The sequence below is a fragment of the Nyctibius grandis genome, chromosome 6 (genome assembly GCF_013368605.1).
Source record: "Nyctibius grandis isolate bNycGra1 chromosome 6, bNycGra1.pri, whole genome shotgun sequence".
NCBI classification, from domain to species: Eukaryota; Metazoa; Chordata; class Aves; order Nyctibiiformes; family Nyctibiidae; genus Nyctibius; species Nyctibius grandis.
This window is the reverse complement of record NC_090663.1, coordinates 74,780,585-74,801,783: the sequence shown is the minus strand read 5'-3', so window position 1 is coordinate 74,801,783 and position 21,199 is coordinate 74,780,585.

Below are 21,199 nucleotides of genomic sequence, written 5' to 3'. Positions count from 1 at the left end.
CTGCAGCCAAAGAAAACTCCAGAAAGCAGGGAGCAACTTTATGCATGCGGTCATAGCTTGCACAGCACCCAGTTAACCGACTAGAAAAAAAAAAAAAACAGTTACAAGATAACATTGTCCTGGGTAGAGGAGGCTGTATTTTATGGAAGATGACTGGAAAAACATCCGTCTTTTATCATATGCTTCTAGTTACTGTCTTTACCATGTAATAAAACTGTCAAGTTCTTTTGGCTGTAGAGAATTCTCTCCTGTCAGCCACTATAGCTATAAATATTTCAAAATATACACTATTTATCTCTGTTCCTCTTTAAACTGTACAGGAGTATGGAGAAGCACTTAGGAATCACATACTATTTTGTACCTTTAATGAGCTGCAGAGCATTATAAGCATATGCATACACATCAATTTCATCATCCTCATTATGTCTCAAAAACATTTCTTTCTACTGAAGTAAATTAAAAATATGGAGTTCACTGATGAAAGACTTAAAAAATTGAAGCATGATAATTAACCTGGAGGTGGCTTCTTGCTAAACTGACTGCATTGCTCCTGGAATCTGAACCACTATCTCCCAATTACTGAACACAGAACTGTGCCATGACGACTTAGCAGGGAAGCCCCGTATCTCCAACGTCACACCGACAGCATGGAAGATGTGCACACATACAGCTCAACTAGAAATCGACTTCTGTGTCACAAAAATATTGTGCTCGTAATTGTCTTGCCATGATCTAATGCTCGAAGTCATTTGCACCACACACAAGAACAGAGGCAAACACCAGCTATGACATTACTTTATTTCTAAACTATCAATATGTAATAGGTGATCAAGTTATCATAGCATGCTTTTCTCATAGCCTAAACACAATCGTTTGAAATGAACTGCGTAATGGAAGTCAGTTCACAACTACAAGTTCACATACTAGTTCACATAAGGGTAGAAGGAACTCTGACAAAAAAAGGAAAATTTGCTAATTTGTCAGTAAGAATAGTCCCAATGACTTCAGGGTAAAAAAACAAGCTACATACTAGAGGGAAAGAGAAATGGCGTTCCAAGTGCTTTTTGTTGCTAAGGATTAGGCTAGAAAATTTTAAAAATTGGCAACACAGCATTGAATTGGATGTCCATAAATCCATGGGCCCTGATGGGATGCACCCGCGGGTGCTGAGGGAGCTGGCGGAAGTCATTGCTAGGCCACTCTCCATCATCTTTGCTAAGTCGTGGGCAACGGGAGAGGTGCCTGAGGACTGGAGGAAAGCGAATGTCACTCCAGTCTTCAAAAAGGGCAGGAAGGAGGACCCGGGTAACTATAGACCGGTCAGCCTCACCTCCATCCCCGGAAAGGTGATGGAGCAACTTGTTCTTGGTGCTGTCTCTAGGCACATCAAGGATAGGGGGATCATTAGGGGCACTCAGCATGGCTTCACCAACGGGAAGTCTTGCTCAACCAACTTGATAGCCTTTTATGAGGATGTTACCCGGTGGATAGATGATGGTAAAGCTGTGGATGTGGTCTATCTCGATTTCAGTAAAGCGTTTGACACGGTCTCCCACAGCATCCTCGCAGCTAAACTGGGGAAGTGTGGTCTGGATGATCGGGTAGTGAGGTGGATTGTGAACTGGCTGAAGGAAAGAAGCCAGAGAGTAGTGGTCAGCGGGACAGAGTCCAGTTGGAGGTCGGTGTCTAGCGGAGTTCCGCAAGGGTCGGTTCTGGGACCAGTTCTATTCAATATATTCATTAATGACTTGGATGAGGGATTAGAGTGCGCTGTCAGCAAGTTCGCTGATGACACAAAACTGGGAGGAGTGGCTGAGATGCCGGAAGGCTGCGCAGCCATTCAGAGAGACCTGGACAGGCTGGAGAGTTGGGCAGGGAGAAATTTAATGAAATATAACAAGGGCAAGTGTAGAGTCCTGCATCTGGGCAAGAACAACCCCATGTACCAGTACAAGTTGGGGACAGAGCTGTTGGAGAGCAGCGTAGGGGAAAGGGACCTGGGGGTCCTAGTGGACAACAGGATGACCATGAGCCAGCAGTGTGCCCTTGTGGCCAAGAAGGCCAATGGCATCCTGGGGTGTATTAGAAGGGGTGTGGTCAGCAGGTCGAGAGAGGTTCTCCTCCCCCTCTACTCTGCCCTGGTGAGGCCGCATCTGGAGTATTGTGTCCAGTTCTGGGCCCCTCAGTTCAAGAAGGACAGGGAAGTGCTAGAGAGAGTCCAGCGCAGAGCCACGAAGATGATTAAGGGAGTGGAACATCTCCCTTATGAGGAGAGGCTGAGGGAGCTGGGTCTCTTTAGCTTAGAGAAGAGGAGACTGAGGGGTGACCTCATTAATGTTTATAAATATGTAAAGGGCAAGTGTCAAGAGGATGGAGCCAGGCTCTTCTCAGTGACATCCCTTGACAGGACAAGGGGCAATGGGTGCAAGCTGGAACACAGGAGGTTCCACTTAAATTTGAGGAAAAACTTCTTTACTGTAAGGGTGACTGAACACTGGAACAGGCTGCCCAGAGAGGTTGTGGAGTCTCCTTCCCTGGAGACATTCAAAACCTGCCTGGACGCGTTCCTGTGTGATATGGTCTAGGCAATCCTGCTCCGGCAGGGGGATTGGACTAGATGATCTTTCGAGGTCCCTTCCAATCCCTAACATTCTGTGATTCTGTGATTCTGTGAATTCTGAAGGACTTTGAATACAAACCATGCTTATTCATAATAACAATGTATTTTACTTAAACTGGCTGACGAGCATATTTCACGCTAAATGAAATGTGGTCATTTATGTCAAAATAGTGAAGCCTTACGAGAAACCTCATTATAGTACTTCTAATCAAATATTTGAGAGGACTCAGGTTGTCTTTCATGAGAGTGACTCTTGTCATTCTCAGAAATCAGAGTCTGGGGAAGGAAAAAAGTCACCTTCCCAGATTTAAAGTATGAGATTAGAATTGCCAGTATGTACTTTACTGAGAAAAACAACATCTCTCTGTTTTCAGGCGTGCACAGGAAATTCAGATATTGATCCCTTCTGTATGATTCTCAAAGACTTTCTGCACTAACTTTTTTCTGTTGACACATAGGACAGTTTTTTATTCTACATTGGTGGGTTCATTTAGAAAAGAGGTGAACTAGTCTTTAAAATACACTTTGCTCTGCAAAAGACAAGCTAGTGTTTTCGCATAGGCTATGAGAGTTGTTCCACACTCTGTTTGGGACACTCTGTTGTACAGTTGCATGCTGCCTAATTTCTTGTTCTCTAGACATCTTTTCCTGTCTCCTTGACTTTACTTCTTCTTCCTTATCCTATTACAGCAACTTATGCCAATAGTAGAAGAAAGCACATTGTGCCAGAGAGCTCATTGTGATGCCAAGGAATTTAAGATGGAGATCTGGATTCCTATGACCATGAAAACTTGGCACCAGGGCAGGCTGTCTGTGGTAGGAATAAATGTTGAGGGAGTGAACTATAACGCCTTCCTTTTTATAGTTACTTGCTATAAGCTATTTTTATCCTTACAGCTAATCTAAGACCTTTTTATGAGGAGGGAACCCAGCAGTTTATTTCTCAAGTTATCTGATTTTAAGGTTATTAAAAAATGCTCAGTTGTGATGTGTGAACTGCATGCTCTGCCCTTTTAGGTCCGTTCTGGATTCGAGTCCTGGCCTTAGTTGCCACAGCTATTCAGAAACAGAGCCACTGAGCAAAGACCTGCACACAAAGTTTAAAAATTGAAATGTCAAGCTTATGGCCTCCTCCGTCATTCAGGAAGCAAGAGCCCAGTCCACCTGCATTTTTCCTGCTGGAGGTCCCAGCAAGCACAATCAGACTTCTTCAGGCCCTGGGACGTGGAACAGGGAAAGAACGAAGCAGTGCACTGCAGCCTTTTGATGCACCTGACATGTTTTCTAGGTCTTGGATGTTGACTTTGCTCCTGGATTCAGGAATGAAAACTAGTAAAATGCCAGAATCTTTTTAATGGTATTTCATAAGCAAAATGGAGAAGACCTAAGGTTGTTCTGCAGTCATTTCCTTCTTGATCTTGTGCATCCTTAAAACATGCATCAGGAAGACCATTCTTAATGCAAATTTACAACAGAAACATTCTGATAGAGGCTTGAAGAGAGACTCCCATAAGACACAGAAAGACTATAATAACAGTAGATGATCACTGGACTCCATCCATTAAGCCACTGCATTTCAAGTTGCCTGGTGTTTTGAACACGTTCATGGATGGTAATCCAGACATAGGTTGTGGTAATAAAATGTGATTATTTACTACTTTCCTACAAGGAAAGTTACAGAATGTGAAGGCACGGATGCATAAATTGAAGTTGGTAATATCACTCCCAAAGATTATGGCTTCCAGATAGAATGAAGATGATACAGCATTTCTCTATTAGCTGATATAGCACAGCAGTAGTTCTTCATTGGTCTTCATCACACTAATTCACACTTCAGGAGACCAGACAGAAGCATCATACAAGCTGACATGAGTACCTTCAATTCATGCATACAATCAAGTCCTTATGAACAGAGATGCAGTTCCAACAGTGCCTAGCAAATTCCTGGTACAGGAATTACTGATTTGAGAAAGTGCCAATGGCTTAAAGGCTGTTGCTATCCTGCATGAGGAACGTTTATTACACTAAACATTGTTTAAATGTGGGATTCAGTTTTAAACAGTCAGAAATAAACTAGTAGATATACATTGCTGACAGAATAATAGACCAATGCAAGTTATTTGTTGTTAACTCTTCTCATGGCTTCAAGCGTTTGTCACTTGATTCAATGTAGAGAAAAGACTGAAAACACATACGTTTTCTAAGACACCCACAGTTTGCTTAGCAGTTTTTGCCAAATACCAGGAAGGTAAAGGCCATACTGTAGCAAGGAGGTGATCTAAAACAGTATAAGTTACACAGACTGGTGATAAAGTCACTGTGCAAATTTCATTGATGGCTCAGCCTATGCTATTCCACCTACCTGTCCAAATATACTGTGTTCATACTAACAAATGGTTACTTGACCTGCGGCTAAGCCCAGGACCTCAGAGCAACGAGCATGCAGAGAAAGGTTTTGCCTTACTGAGTACAATGACAAGAATAAAAATCTGTTGGCAACGTACTTAGGTAGTTAGGAATCACCTGCCACATGCACAAGCCCTCTTGCTTTTTACTGTTCCTTAGGTACCATGTCCTGATTCCAGTGCTGCATGAAAGAAAAAAAAGCAAGGCTCAGAGGGCCAGGTACGCTAAAAAAATTTAAAAAAAGATTATAAAAATAAGCTACTGTGTAATGTAACAGCCAGTCTTATGTATAAGTTTTGTGAGACCAGCTCAAGAAACACTCTAGCACTAGAATGTATATAGAAAAAACAGTAACGAGCCATGCTCTAGCTAGACAGCTGTATATTTTTCCCTCTGTCTGGATTTTCCTGTTGTCAGGTTGATTAATGGAATGTCTTCAGGTTTATCTGCTTTTGGATATCTTAAATCTCAACAAGCCCATTTCATGTTCTTGCCACCAACATTTCCAGTAGATTTCTTCTAGCATGTCAGAATGACAGATAAGTTCCTGCATCCAACCTTATAGAGAACTCATCATTGTTTCAGACTCATGTACTCACCCTGGAGGTCCTCTGTACAAAGGCCTCCAGAGTTTTAGGTCATTTTAAAATCTGTATTGAGTAAAGGTGTCATTTCTCTACTATAGAAAGCTTTGGAGCAGAGTTCAAGACCACATTCTGAATTTTATACTGTTTTATATCATCGCTCCACATACTAAGTAACAAGAACAGAAATAACTGCAATAAACACTAAGTAACTCAACGCAGCATGCACTTGATCTATTTTATTTATATGGTTGTCTGCTCTATGTTGAAGTGCCATAAAGTTATTTATGAGAAAGTTTTTATATTTTTCTTCTGAATGTTTCAAGCCGTCACTGGCAACACAGCAACATTATCAGTACACATTTTTAATTCATTTGTAAAATGTTGCTGGTTTGAAGCTAGCATACAGTAATCACTTCCAATGTTTAATGAGAGAATTTTGAAAAAAGTACAGCTGAAATCCCTTATACTAATTCCAAATAAACTAATTCTTGCCCTCGCTATGGGTTTTTATCTGCAATAGTGAACTCAAAGAGGCTCCAATATAGCTGTATCAGTAACAGTGCTTTATGATGATCGTCATTGTTTTTTCACGTTGAATGAGTGAATTTATGAGTGAGCAATGAGGTGGCAGATTGGTCAGCCATATGGGAGAGATCATATCCTGCCTCTGCTCCACACTGTGCAGTTGTTTTCTTTTCCATACAGCTGAAGGACCGATTGCCCATACTGTCTTGTAAGGTGTTTTTAGCATCACAGTGTAATTATTTGACAAGATTGGAATCAGAGATAGTTCTTTAATTGTCCCCTTTTCCCTTCACCCATAACAGCCCCTTCCAATATCCTTTAAGCTAAATTTTGGTACTGAGCCAGAACTCTTGCACTGGAGAGCTATTTGGTGTATTGCCCTGAGGTGGCTTAAAGGAAACTGTACTCATGGAGGCACAAATGACGCATCACGCTCTGAGGAATGCAGGCGTGGGATTTACTTGGAAATTTTGCCTTTCTGAGGAAAAGGTACATGCATCTCTGGTACTTCTGCTGTTTCTACATATTAAAAAAATCGTGGTTCATATTCCAAAACTTGTGACACTGGCCTGCAAATTTTGGAGCAAGAAGGAGGAAGGAAGAGGATATTTGGGTTCTTTTACTTGAGTTCTAGGGCATGGAAGTGGACCCTAAGTAGGAAATTTCCCATATTTGTTGCTATTGTGACTTCTTCTGAACATGAAAACTTGCTTCTTCACTCTGTAAGAACACAAGCTGGTTTTCCCAGTCTATTTAACTAGAGCCTGGTACAGACAAAAATTTTAAACCTTCCAAGTAATCAGATCACAAGTAATCAGATCAAGGCAGAAGCACAAGATGGGGTCAAATAAGTAATTACTGACAAAGTTGATATTAACTGCAAACAAGACACTTTATAAGTTAAAGCTGCCTTAATGAGTTGCACAGTCAGCTCCACATGTGTCTAGAAATTACTGCCGCATTTAAATCCCATCTACTGCCTAAGATACATGCAATGCAATTTAAGGCACCTGTCAATCACACACAGAACGAATGTCAATAATATACAAGTGTAGACATCAACCTTCTGTTCATATTCAAATACATAAATACATGTATTTACAAAAATATATATTCCTCGTTCTTCACCCCATCTCAGAAGGATCATCTGCTTTGTAAGCCAAAGATACCAGAGATATTTGTGAAAATTCTCCTTCCCTCTACCATCAAGGGAGGGCTCTTCCTTCCATTTAAGCGAGGACCAGCTACTAGGCTGTTCCCCTGAAAGCGTGATTTTACAATACAAATCTGAACTTTCATACATAGTGAAGGGCATTTCTCACCAGGTGAGATCAGAAAAGTTCCTCAGAGATCGTCTGGTTCAAATCACATCCTTTTCCCTCCCTGGTTTTCTGCAGTGGTTTATGATCACCTGACCAACACCTTTCAGCCCATGCAATTGTAATTCCTGATGAAATAGTAAGGAGCTGAGAGCATGCTTCTACATTAGTATATTAATATCTTCTATTTACTAAATGCTTTAGTTCAATTTAATTCCCAAAGCTATCTGACTGTATGCTTTAACATGATTAACTAATTGTTTGTTTTGAGAAGATAATCACTATCACCAAGATCTACCTTTCACTGGTATAGGGAAGCAGTAAGAAGTCTAATAATGATGCCATTTGCTAGTCAGGTGTTCTTTTTTTTTTTTTTTAAACACTAAAATGGAACATACCCTTTAAAATTAAAACAAGAAGAAAAACGTAAATAACTAGTAAATTTATATTAGAAACATGAAGGCCAGAAGCAGAAAGTCAAATACCATTCAATTTCAGATATTGATTTGACCTATATAAAAATCTGAAACTGCCTCTACAGTTCCGTTCAGGTTGAAATCACCATTGATGTGCTTAGTTTTTGTTCATTGGTTGGTATTAACTTCAATCTTTCATTGGTGTAAATAAATCCTTAGGTATCAGTGCACCATTTTACAGTATTAACTCATGAACACTGCTTATAAGATCAAGGGACAAATACCTGAACTCAATTCAAATCTTTAATCTAAATTTGATATAATCTGGTTGCACATATTTGTTCTCAAGATGAAAGTGAAAAATGATATTATTTATAGAAGTTCAACACTCAAATGAAAAAAACGTTGCCATGATGGAAAAGGAAAATATTTCATAACCTTCATTCTGAAAAGTGGTTACCACTTTGCACAGTGACTTTTTTCTCATCTAGTTGACAGGACACAGAATGCTTAAATGAGAACATCTGCAGCATTCTTTCAATACTCTGGGGAAAGCATGAAAAGCAATATGTTAGGGTAAGAGTATAAGCAATGGGGATTCTTTCTTTGCAAGTCGGTCAAAAGATGCTGCATGTAGGCATCTTTAATTTTTAAAAATGAATTTAATTAGAATTCTTAAAGAAACCAGCTGTTACTACTGTATCTCTGCTTCAAAATCCTCTGAGTTTAGCAGTTGGAAGCTGACATACTTATTCCATTAATTTAGATGTCTGTGAGCATTTCCCATAGAATAATTGTGCTGCATAATGCATGACTATTCATTCTCTGGTAATGTCAGTTGAAAAAGGAATGAGAGAGGGAGGGGAATGGGCAATTTCATTGAATTTTTTTTTGCATCAGGGTCCAAATGTTGCACTTGGAACAAAGTCTGAATAAAGTCTAAGAGTGTCAGTGCTTCTTTCACAGGGCTTAAGTTAACACGGTTCAGCCTAGGTCTCTGAACAATCAGTGTTCCCTTTTGGTTTATATTAGCCACAGCATCGCACCTTTTTTATAGTCTGGGTCTGTTTACTTCCAAACTTCAGATCTCTCTTGAAAAAGGACATACAGCAAGCCAGTATCCAAACCACGGACCAGTCTCCTGCCTAACCATCATTTACTTCCTCTGTGAATTCAGTTTCCAAAGCGATCATAAATAAAGGAAACAGAGCTTGCTAAATGCACTTGGTTTTAGTACTCTTAAAGCAGAAGAATGTTTTATGGGAAAAAAAAGCACCTCCTGAATACTGATCTTATGTCAGCCTTTTTCTTGCTGTCTCCCAGCTTTCCTTCTGGATCTATTGAAGAAATGGCTTCCCTAGGATATTGTAAGACCCTGGACAGTGGGATCCCCAAAGGAGGTGGTCATTTGCAGAAGCTGCAATTTTCTCAGCTAAAGCTAAGGCCAAGAGACTTCCAGCCCCACTTCCCCCTGCCCAGTTATGGCTATAAGCACACAGACTAATCGTACTCCAGCAGAACTTGTAGAACACTGCTCTTCATCCCTTGTCTATCAGAATAACTTCTCTTGATCAAGTCCAACAGAACTGTCAGGTGTAGAAGGGCTCACATTTTCATATCATGCCATACATACCGTAATAAAGAAGAATGAAGATGTGTAAGGGGAATGAGAATGCTCACTAAACTGCCTGTTTATGATAGCAAGCTGTGTTCATCTACTTTCCTATACTGAAAAGTCATCTAGAAGTTCCTTCTCCCTGCTGTCTTACCATCCCTATGTATTTTGATACTGAAAGGTTTAACAGAAGACACTTCAAATACCTGAGTTGGTATAGAGTGTTTCTGCTTGACCTTGCTATGAATAATACAAGATCTCTTGGCAGACATTATCCAGCAGGAAATATCCCTGGGCTTTTTAGGCTATATGAGGCGCAGAAAGTTGCAGATCTAGGCCTCTTGGCCGGTCAGCCTGTTCAAAAAGAGGGTCACAATACCCCGGGAACCCATTAAAGCATCCCAGTGCTAGCGTGAACTTGCAGAATGGATCACAGACAAGAGCTCAGAAATGCTGCACTCTGATTCCTAGTGTGGATTGTTTCCCTCCTCTCAGCCTTGATGCTCTCAAAAACAGTCTGATATTAGGGTGCAATTAAACAATGCCTCATATCTATGAACAAGAACTACGAATGGCCCATTTAAAAACTTTAGTGTCCTAGCTGCAGGATTTCTTGTATTTTAATCCAGTGTACTAGGTGTTTTACCCTGGCTGACCCAAGAAATCAGGTAGCATCAGCAAACATCATAAGGTCCCACATCAACACTGGCATCCCCCACGGCTCTCAGCACAGACACGACAGCAATGTACTTTGTGTATACCACCGAGGCTAGAAGTAAATTAACTGAAGGAAACGTACTAGAATAAACTTTGAGTGACTAAAGTAGTGAAATGGAGATACTAACAGGAGCACAGAAATTGAAAGAGGTAAAAGATAAGAGTGAGAGATATGAAGATTAAAGAGTGAAAAGATTGGCCTGTCCTATTTGAAAAGATGGCAAAATAGATTAAAACTATCCTTTCTGCCAGGGAACTGTATACTTTATAACAGCAAAATCTGTACTATTTTTCAAAAAACCTTTTCAAACCACTTTAGACTCAGTAACACATAACTTCTCGTTCCATACAGGTAGTCGTCCCTGCTACTCATCTTTAATCACAGCATAAGGCCGAAAGAAAAGAGTGAGTGGCACAGACTGATTTCCCCCATGGATCAAATTTGGCCAGGCCAATATGAGCACTCTAATCCATACATAAGCTTTAAAAGGATGTTGTCATGTGCTACAAATCTGACTATCACTAATAGCAGAAAAAAGAATCAATAAAATAAAAAACATGAAAAATTTGAATACACTGTATAAGTTGAGGTGAACACAGCCAGTGAGAGAAAGAGAAACAGAAGCTAAAGAGCTAGTGAAAGAGAATGAAAAAACAGCATTCTTGTATGCAAACTGCTTTAAAGGAGGAGTCACAACATACACTCAAGAGAAGAAAAATCTGTACTAGCTCTTGTTTGTACACAGGTTTATCCATTGTTTTATTTAAACAGACATGGTAAGGAAATTCTGAAGGATTAGAGGGCCTATCAGCTCTTAGTCTGCACTCTACAGTATTTCAAAGTACAAAATAATTGGTCCAGTATAGTACTAGCTATCAATAGGCAGAGACCTGAAAGTTGTCTTCCCATTAAGATCTCCAACAATAAAGCACTTTTCTGTAATCAGCCTACTTCTGAAGACAAACAGGATTCTACCACTGTATACGGTATTTAGAAACTATAACAAAGATTCCTCTTTGCTTATAATAGCAACAACTATGAATTTAAGCACTACAGAGAACCACTCTGCTCTTGATAATTAAATGTGAAAATGAACAGGCACCAAAACAGCTATAAGAAACAGTCATGAACCAAAGTAATGAACTCAGGTGACAGCAGGAATAAAATGACCACGTTGTATAAAAGAAAAATATGTAGAGTACTCAAGAATGAAATAAAAACATCCTGCATCAAATCTATGATGCAGTGGAGTTAACAGAGAAACTCTACAGTGAAAGCAGGGCAGTGTTAACCACAAACAGATCATATGCTTATCACAGGCACAAAGGGAAGATCATTAAAGAGAAATTACTACATGGGAGAACACAACACTTAAACAAAAACTCAGGTGAGTCTACAAAAGAGAGAAATAAAAGGTATCATATATGAGAGTCTAGAGTGTATTCAAAGGAAATGGAAAATGTCTTCAAAAATAGTTTTAAATCACAGAATCACAGAATGTTAGGGATTGGAAGGGACCTCGAAAGATCATCTAGTCCAATCCCCCTGCCGGAGCAGGATTGCCTAGACCATATCACACAGGAACGCGTCCAGGCGGGTTTTGAATGTCTCCAGAGAAGGAGACTCCACAACCTCGCTGGGCAGCCTGTTCCAGTGTTCGGTCACCCTCACTGTAAAGAAGTTTCTCCTCATATTTATGTGAAACCTCCTGTGTTCCAGCTTGCACCCATTGCCCCTTGTCCTGTCAAGGGATGTCATTGAGAAGAGCCTGGCTCCATCCTCATGACACTTGCCCTTTACATATTTATAAACATTAATGAGGTCACCCCTCAGTCTCCTCTTCTCTAAGCTAAAGAGACCCAGCTCCCTCAGCCTCTCCTCATAAGGGAGATGTTCCACTCCCTTAATCATCTTCGTGGCTCTGCGCTGGACTCTCTCTAGCAGTTCCCTGTCCTTCTTGAACCGAGGGGCCCAGAACTGGACACAATATTCCAGATGCGGCCTCACCAGGGCAGAGTAGAGGGGAAGGAGAACCTCTCTCGACCTGCTAACCACACCCCTTCTAATACACCCCAGGATGCCATTGGCCTTCTTGGCCACAAGGGCACACTGCTGGCTCATGGTCATCCTGCTGTCCACTAGGACCCCCAGGTCCCTTTCCCCTACGCTGCTCTCCAACAGCTCTGTCCCCAACTTGTACTGGTACATGGGGTTGTTCTTGCCCAGATGCAGGACTCTACACTTGCCCTTGTTATATTTCATTAAATTTCTCCCCGCCCAACTCTCCAGCCTGTCCAGGTCCCTCTGAATGGCTGCGCAGCCTTCCGGTGCGTCAGCCACTCCTCCCAGTTTTGTGTCATCAGCGAACTTGCTGACAGTGCACTCTAATCCCTCATCCAAGTCATTAATGAATATATTGACTAGAACTGGTCCCAGTACTGACCCTTGAGGGACTCCGCTAGACACAGGCCTCCAAGTGGACTCTGTCCCATTGACCACCACTCTCTGGCTTCTTTCCTTCAGCCACTTCACAATCCACCTCACTACCCGATCATCCAGACCACACTTCCTCAGTTTAGCTGCGAGGATGCTGTGGGAGACCGTGTCAAACGCTTTACTGAAATCGAGATAGACCACATCCACAGCTTTACCATCATCTATCCACCGGGTTACGTCCTCATAAAAGGCTATCAGTTTGGTTAAGCATGACTTCCCCTTGGTGAAGCCATGTTGACTGCCCCTAATGATCCCCCTATCCTTGATGTGCCTAGAGACAGCACCAAGAACAAGTTGTTCCATCACCTTTCCGGGGATGGAGGTGAGGCTGACCGGTCTATAGTTACCCGGGTCCTCCTTCTTGCCCTTTTTGAAGACTGGAGTGACATTCGCTTTCCTCCAGTCATTTCTGTGGACAGACGGTTTGCAGCTATACCATTTCATAAAGAGTAACCCATTGTAAGAAAAAAAGTGAAATATTTCCCATTATTTCAGTACTTCAGCATTTCTCATTATTAGCATTTCCTACAGTGGGTTATATAGTGTTGCTGATTATCTTCACAACTGTTCTGTGGATCATAACAGTTTGGTGACATTCATATCTTCCCTCAGAGCTTTGGATACTTATTTTTCTTTGAGGATTTTTACATTCATTGAGCAACCATAAAGGAAATTGTTCCTTAGGAATTAATCTCATTTTTGTGCTAGTACAATTTTTTTCTATGAAAGGAACAGTCGCATATGAGCAGAAGTGTTTAATTTTGTATATTAATAGATCAAAATTGCTTTAAGTATTGAATACTGAACTCTCTGTCTGAATGATATCAAAATGCAAAGGCAATTTTCATGTTTTATTCCACATGATATTTAATATCTCCATCTCAGCAATTATTCTCAGAGTTTCTCTGTTAAAACTGATTCAGAGTCCATCATGATGTTTATTAACAAATTGACTATGTTTACTGGAAAAATGGATTAGCTATTCTCCAGAGTGAATTTGCCTTCCTTTTAAGATATTGGTACCCAGGATTAGAAACCTATCATTTTCTCCTCTCAGTTTACTACTTGTATTCATCACTATTAATGATGTATCATATAAGTTTTTTGCAAATCTAGAGATGAGCATCAGGAAAAAAGGCTTAAGTGGATGTCAGTGATTTTATAGTTGTTCTAAAGAACACTATAAAGAAAAAAAAAAGAAAAGGCCAAATCTAATTTCAGGTCACACATCAGCCTACCCACCTGACATAGTTACCTACTCGTTGATAAGAGAGACAAATATTTGATCTGTAAATTCTCCCCCAAAGGTCTACACACAAAGAGGCACCCAGATCTCCAGCAAGGACACAAAGGCAGCCTCCCATAATGCACACCACCAGCAGCAACATCAGTGAGACTCCAGTTTTAGGGATATTTCCTCTCTTCCTGCACAACAAGAGTCTCCAAGAATTAGATCATGAACTTCAGACACCACTTAAGGCAGATTGAGGCTCTGCCTTTAACTTCCAAGGGACCACTCTTTAACCTGCGTGTCTCAGAAGTTTGGTTGTCAGTGTATTAGCCACAAATCTTTTAGCAGTTTCAATATTAATTTCAGTAAGGAAGCATATTCTGCAGGTACTCAAAACTGATGTATGCTAAGATTCAGGTGATACTTGAAATATGAGCTTGCTTAATACAGCCACTGAAAGCATCAATAAAGATATGTATTAAATGCCATCAATTTAATCTATAACTGTGTCTTCATTCAGGCCACACCCAGGGCTAAACAATAACCAGTTGTTCTATCACCCAATGTCCCCTCCCCGACCGAGAAAGGGAATTGGAAAAAGGATAACTTGTGGGTTAAAATTTAAGCAGATTTAATAAAATAAGAAAACCAATACCAATGCTAATACAAAAGACACAAAATTATACTTACCTCGTAGAGTAGTGGCAAGTCCCTCCAGGGATAGTAACTGTTGAGAAGAGAGGAGGAGGAGGGAGAGGAAAGCAGAGCAAAGAGCCCCCCATACCCAGCAGCTTTCCCATTTATAGTGAACGTGAGGTTAATGTTATAGAACACACCTGTGGGCCAGCCTGGGGCAGCTGCCCTGGCTCTCACTGCTAATGGCCTTGATCACCATCCCACAGCTGGTCACAAACTGAAGCAAAATGTAACAGAAACACAATTCTATAAATTTTATCCCTGCAAAACAAGGACAAACTGTCAACCCATTAGTGGCATGTTCTGTGCACTGAAACAGTTTAAGATGGGTTACAGTTATGCAATAAGAGAATTAAATTAATTTTTGGCTAACAACTTCAGGGTGTAAGGACTAAAACATTTGGATAACTAACCACTGTATTTTGGGCAATTAGACTATGGCCACACAGGCAGTGTGAGCAGCACCTGCGATCCCGACCTGTCCATCAGTTGCTTCTGGCTTAGGCAGAGTTTTCCTATTTGTTAGCTCCTAGCCTCTGTCATGCAGGGGACTTCTTAACCCATGTATTTACTATTGCATGCACCACTTTGAGATCAAGGTCTACTTCACCCTAGTATGCTGCCTGTCTCTTGACCCTAGAGCTATAAAGAGTTTTGAAACCTTTGGCTAAGGATACTGTAGCTCAAGCTCAGCACATGCTGCCAGTTAAACCATGGGGCACAAGACCAAACTCAGAGCCAGGGTAATGCTCTGCACACTATCCCAGAAAAGCAAAATTTCAACCATGGATTGAAGTGGACACCTCCAACTCTACCCTGAAGTAGAGACAGGTCTGTACTCCACCTTTACACAAAATGTTCTACGAGTGCATCCTATCTATGGAAGTGACTCCTGACTAGAAACAGGAAAGGAGATTAAGAATAGGTCATTAGGAAAATAATTAAGAAATAAAGCTACCCCAGTAGAATACTAATCAACAGAAACATATTTGAATTAACACTGTGTGCAGATACAGGATATCTTCAAAGATCTCCCATATAGTTGCAAATCAAATTCGCACTTTCAAACACTGATATTCATTCTTCAGGACATTTTTTAAACAGTCAAATTCAAATTTGAGCTGGAATACATACACAAGTGATGGGAGCAGGCTTTGAAAGAGAGCAGCACATATAAGCAGAACTACAACTAGCTGACTGCATACAGACCTGCCTCACCACAGCAATTTTAGACTAAGGATCTCTGCAAGGTAAAAAATAAAATAAATACATCTTCTCATAGAATGAGAAAGCATGAAAGAGACACACCACACATTAAATTTTCTCACCAACACGACAGAATTGCCCCTTTTCCACAGGCATTCACTCAGAGCACAAATACACGTAGATGATGGACATGACCTATGCAATTCTCCCAATTCTGGCTTTATCCTAGCAAAGGAAGACAGGCCTTCATTCCCTGATGCAAGGCAGCTATGAGAATTGGAAAGTCCTTTAAAAATAAAGGTTACATCTGCCTTCCCCCCCCCTCATTGGGGTGGAATAGGTGATTCTTTGACTCAGGGCTTCAAAAGGCCTTTTTGACCAGTGGGCCTTTTTGAACCTGAATTTAAATGCTTTTTGAGGAAACAAAAGTGATTTTAGTAGACTTCTCACACTTCAGACTGCAGTCAAACCATAATAACCTTCAGAGGAACTCATTGAAAGATGCAGATACTGCAAGGGGGGTGACAAAAATGGGTAGGACTACTTTTTCCACAGTGTTATTGTCTGACTTTTCAATCACTAGCCATGGCTATTAGCCTTTCCTATTTATACATTCTTCATTTCTAAATATTTCCTGTGAGCAAAATTTATCAGAAATCAGGTTTCAGTTTTCATAGGGCTGAACAAAACATGCAAAGTTCAAAAGCTATGATTAAAGCACAGTTTTTGCAATATTAAGAAACCCAGCATGAGTAAAAATCTTCTGATTCTACCACGTCATTATCAAATACAAACACTGCAAATTCCTTGCAATTTCCAAAGTAATGACCGTAGAACCTGATCTGCTATGAATAAAGTTTCCCAGTCACCACTTAGATTAGGATACAAATGGCATTCGATGTAAAAATCCATAAATAATGATAAAAAGCCACTGCTCCCGTACATCTCAGTTCTCTTACTGATACTCAGAAAAGTGTCAAGTGTACCAAATTTAATTCCTGGCTCTTTGTATGCACAGTAAAGATTTAGATAACAGGTCTAGTTTAAATCAGCAGTATATGGGCACTCATCTGCAGCCTGTCTATAAATCAAGCAATGAGATTCAGCCAGTTAGTGTTATAAATCTAAGGTAGAAGCTCCAAATAGCAGATAAGCAATTCACTTACACTGTACAAGTGGGAGGCATAAAAGATTTCTGTCTGTGCAAATAGTAGGTTTTTTTAAAAAAAATTAAAAATAGTGATTTGCAAATTATTTTTGCTCAAGTACAAGAAAAATTGGGTTTTTGGAAGATGGATGGTCCATGTTTAAAGGACTTCAGTGTCGTCCTACTCAGCACTGCAAAATCCTTCATAGTCCATAATCTAGCTCTGAAATGGAGCCAGTGTCCAAGATCCTACACACAGGATAAGGAAGAATCAGGGTCCATACTGCACTTCAGCTGAGATTTACACTCTTAGTATACCTCCAGCATAAATTCATGTAACTGTAGCAACTGAGAAAACATTTATACCAACCACACACAGCTCAGAGTCGAAGCAAAGTGAAAGGCAGCGAGAATATCTTCAAAATCACCCGGTGCAATTTGCAGTTCATTTCTTGGAGCCCCCAGTTTTCTGACAAGGGTAGGTGGGGTCTTCCTGGATTGCTTCTTGCAGTTCAGGCTTCAAATAACACAAGAGCATTCTACATTTCTAAGGGGTTTTTTTTGAAGCTGGTCCCACTAGTATAAAGCTACTTATTGTGATTGGCTACGTTTCACATGCAGAATAATAATAAAAGTATCACTATCATAACATGAAAATAATACAGTTCTGAGTTTAAGGCATCTCGCCTCCTGAGAATCACAAGGAAATGAAACTACAGCAGAATTAACTAGCAGACCCCTTAAAGTTAGAAAATAACCTTCTTCAGTAATTTTTAAAGTGTAGATGATGTAAGGGAAGTATTTTAGGCTCCAACAGTGTATCATGAAGATGAGGTGTGTAGTATTTCTCTATTACACAGAGCTTGAAACTAAATGGATCACTGCTCCACAATCGAGACAAATACAAACATTGAAAAGCACCAGTCCAGAAGATTTGCAGCATGAGAACCTAGAAAGCCATTTCCATTTTTTCTCCCTTAGGATGCAGCAAACAAAAAGCAGAAACAGAAAATTACAAAAGTGTATTTGGATAAGACATGGAGCTTTGAGCAACCTGATCTAGTGAAGGATGTCCCTTCCCATGGCAGGGGGGTTGGACTAGATGATCTTTAAAGGTCCCTTCCAACCCAAACCATTCTATGATTCTATGATTTCTATTTGTGTGCTTTACACCATTCGCACTTAAAGAAGTCAACTTTAATGTTGTAGTGCTGCCATATTCCACCTTCAAAGTTGTCAGCTTTAAGTAGTGAGCTTTGACATTCTTCTGTGCTAATTAGCATGTGATAGAGGTCACAGAAGCTTAAGTTTATCATTTGTCAAGTATTTTTACTCTGACCTCAAGGAATGTAGCAGGATTGAGGCTTGCCAATACTAACTGTTTGGTAACTATTAAAGTAGCAGTGACATGGCATATGCTTGCACCTTAGTTTAAGTCTGTTCCCCTCCAAGGTTTGCAGAGTTGGGAGTTGTTAGGAATACATTCCTTACGGTATCTAACTCATTTGGCTTATGAATCTGAAGCAACTTACTTCTCTGCCTTAGCAACATGAACATAGGATAAATTAACAACAATAAGCTATGAGCAGGCATAGCTGTGCATATACCACAAAGAACAGTTTATCTACAAGTTTTGTAGCTACAGCCTCCTAAATCAGTGGAAGCATTGCGAGAAACAAGACAACACAGTTTGGGTTTGTTTTATTTTTTTAAGAAAGCTTAGCATCTTAAACAAGTGAGCAAATTGAGGAATAAGAACTATTTTGATGCCTGCTTTGACATGACATGTCACAAGGCTGAAATCAAGTGATCCAAATGAGAAGACAAGTGGGTTAGAATCAGAACAACAGCTAGTCAAAAGTTACTTGATTAAAAAGGAAAATTAGGCAGTAGGTGCAGTCTTAACTTCTCTCTGCTGTGTTTCTATTGAGAAGTGTGTTAAGAGCTTGTTTGCATAGGTGCACTTTGCATTTCATTGCTTCTCATTTCATTATACACTGCTATTCTGCATTGCCAAAAATGGCTTTTTATAGTTGAGGGGAGTTTTTTAATCCTTTAATTTAAAAGAAACATACAGAGAGCTCAGCTAGCTCTAGCACTAGCTCATGATTTATTTTACGAGTAGTTTCACACAGCTCTTTACTAAACAGACATTCTTTGTGCTTTATTACAAGTTTGCTCCATTGAGTCATGCTCTCTGTGGGATGTTGCGTCTATATTTTATTTTACTCTAGCCATTAATTACCTTGTGGGCCTGTATCATGTCTCTCTCAGTCTCATTTATTATAACGGCGCCTGCTAGTGTTGCTCAAGTTAAGAGGCTGTCAGTATTTCCATTAGAAAACTCATCTCAGGGGTTTATAAGTCAGCTGTAAAACTTTACTCCTGGCTGATGGTTGGCATACATGGCCACAGCCAGAAGGGTTCTTTCTTTTCTTAACATTAAACTGAGCTAGAAATAAACCCTCGATGTTTTAAAGTCCTAGAATCAGACATGAGTTTTGACACTTTGTTTTTGAAACTCAGGAACAGCTTAATGTCTTCAAACAGGGTTTTGCAGGCTATTTGCTAATAATGCAAGTCAGTGCTTGTAAATTTGTTTGGTGGGGTTTTTTTTCGGTTTTTGTTTGTTTGTTTTTTTAAAGGATTCAAGCTATCCTTCCACCTTCTTTTCTGTCATTGAACTTCCATCCTTGACACCTTGCCTCTAACAGGTCCAGGGTCTTCTCCTCTGTAGCTTCTGCTGTCTGAAACAACTTTCGAGTCTTCCTTCACATATCTGCCCTTCCATTTAAGTTCAACAAAGATAAGTTGCTTTCTTCTGCCTATATCTCTACAACCACCATGTTCACTTGCATTTATTGGGACAAGAAAGTCCCAATTTGACCAAAATTGATAATTTCACTTAGAATTTTGAAGTGACCACAACATCTTTACATCTGCTTCAGAGCTTAGATAAAGCACAAAGGAAGTCATCTCTATATTGTTTTTCTTTTTTAATCACCTAAACCAGCAGCAAGGAGATTCACTATATCTTTAAGAATACCATGACTGCACAATGCTGTTAAAATCTCCATACGTGGTGCAAATGTCCCCATACTGCCCTTCCCCTCAAAAGACAGTAGGGGGGATAAAGCAACCTATTAAAGCATTTATAGAAAGGAAACAAGTTACAGAATACTATACAAAATCTTGTTTAATCTGCATTTTGTACACAGATTAACTGCATAATGGGGGAGAATAAGCTAGCTATCAACCACAGACCGAGAATTGAGAATTAAGTTACTGCATTTATGAGCTACAGGGAGGGTGAAAGTGAACACTGGTTTATCAGGGCAAGAAGTAATGAGACTGATAAAGACCTGAGCACCACTAAATCAGTTGAAAAAAATTCCAGTTAAATAGAATTACTACCCCTACAAATCATCAGCCCTTGCCATTGAGCTTCATTTGTCTCAAATTCCCTAGGATGCATCCTGGTTAAACAAACTTCTCGGGTAGATGCTAGGCTGCTTATTTCTGTGCTCTCACTTAAGTGAAGTGGCATAACTTCTGAAAATTCATTATCCCCATTCTTTTATTTTTAACTGGTTGGAATATTCTGCTGTACTTTTGTCATCTAAAGAGAATACAATTGCCAGTCACTTCTCAGTTCTACGTTATACTATTAGTAAGGAAGTATATCTATATGTTACATGGAATGGAAGATGAGGTACAGAGAAAAGAGGACAATAAATCTATAGAAAATAATCTACTTTATCCAGCTGAAAGAACATATTAGACCCAGGGAAAAGGAAAATATTGCTAGGAAAAAGTGTCCTTCAAATGCAAACCTAGAATTTTGTCTCAAAATATACAATCACATTAGATTAGGAAGTTAATCTTAAAGGATTAGAGCTGGCCTAACTGAATCAAGCCTTTGTGACCCCCGTCTCTGTAAGCATCCTTTCCAGATACTCCTAACAGCAGTATAGCTATCCACAACCACTCATTCAGAGAAAATTATTCTCTCTCCAGTTAAAATGTAGTGAGTTAAGACATTTTACATCACAATAAATCCAGGGGTTTTTGTAGCTGCAGAATCAGAACTGACTGTCACAAAACTGCCCATAGGTTTGAAAGACAGATCTGGGAGTTCTTGGTCCTCTGTTGTTCTAGGATTTGAATTTGTTTTTTAATTGCTGTTCTTACGGGTGCCTTCGGGTTTGCCTTAGAAC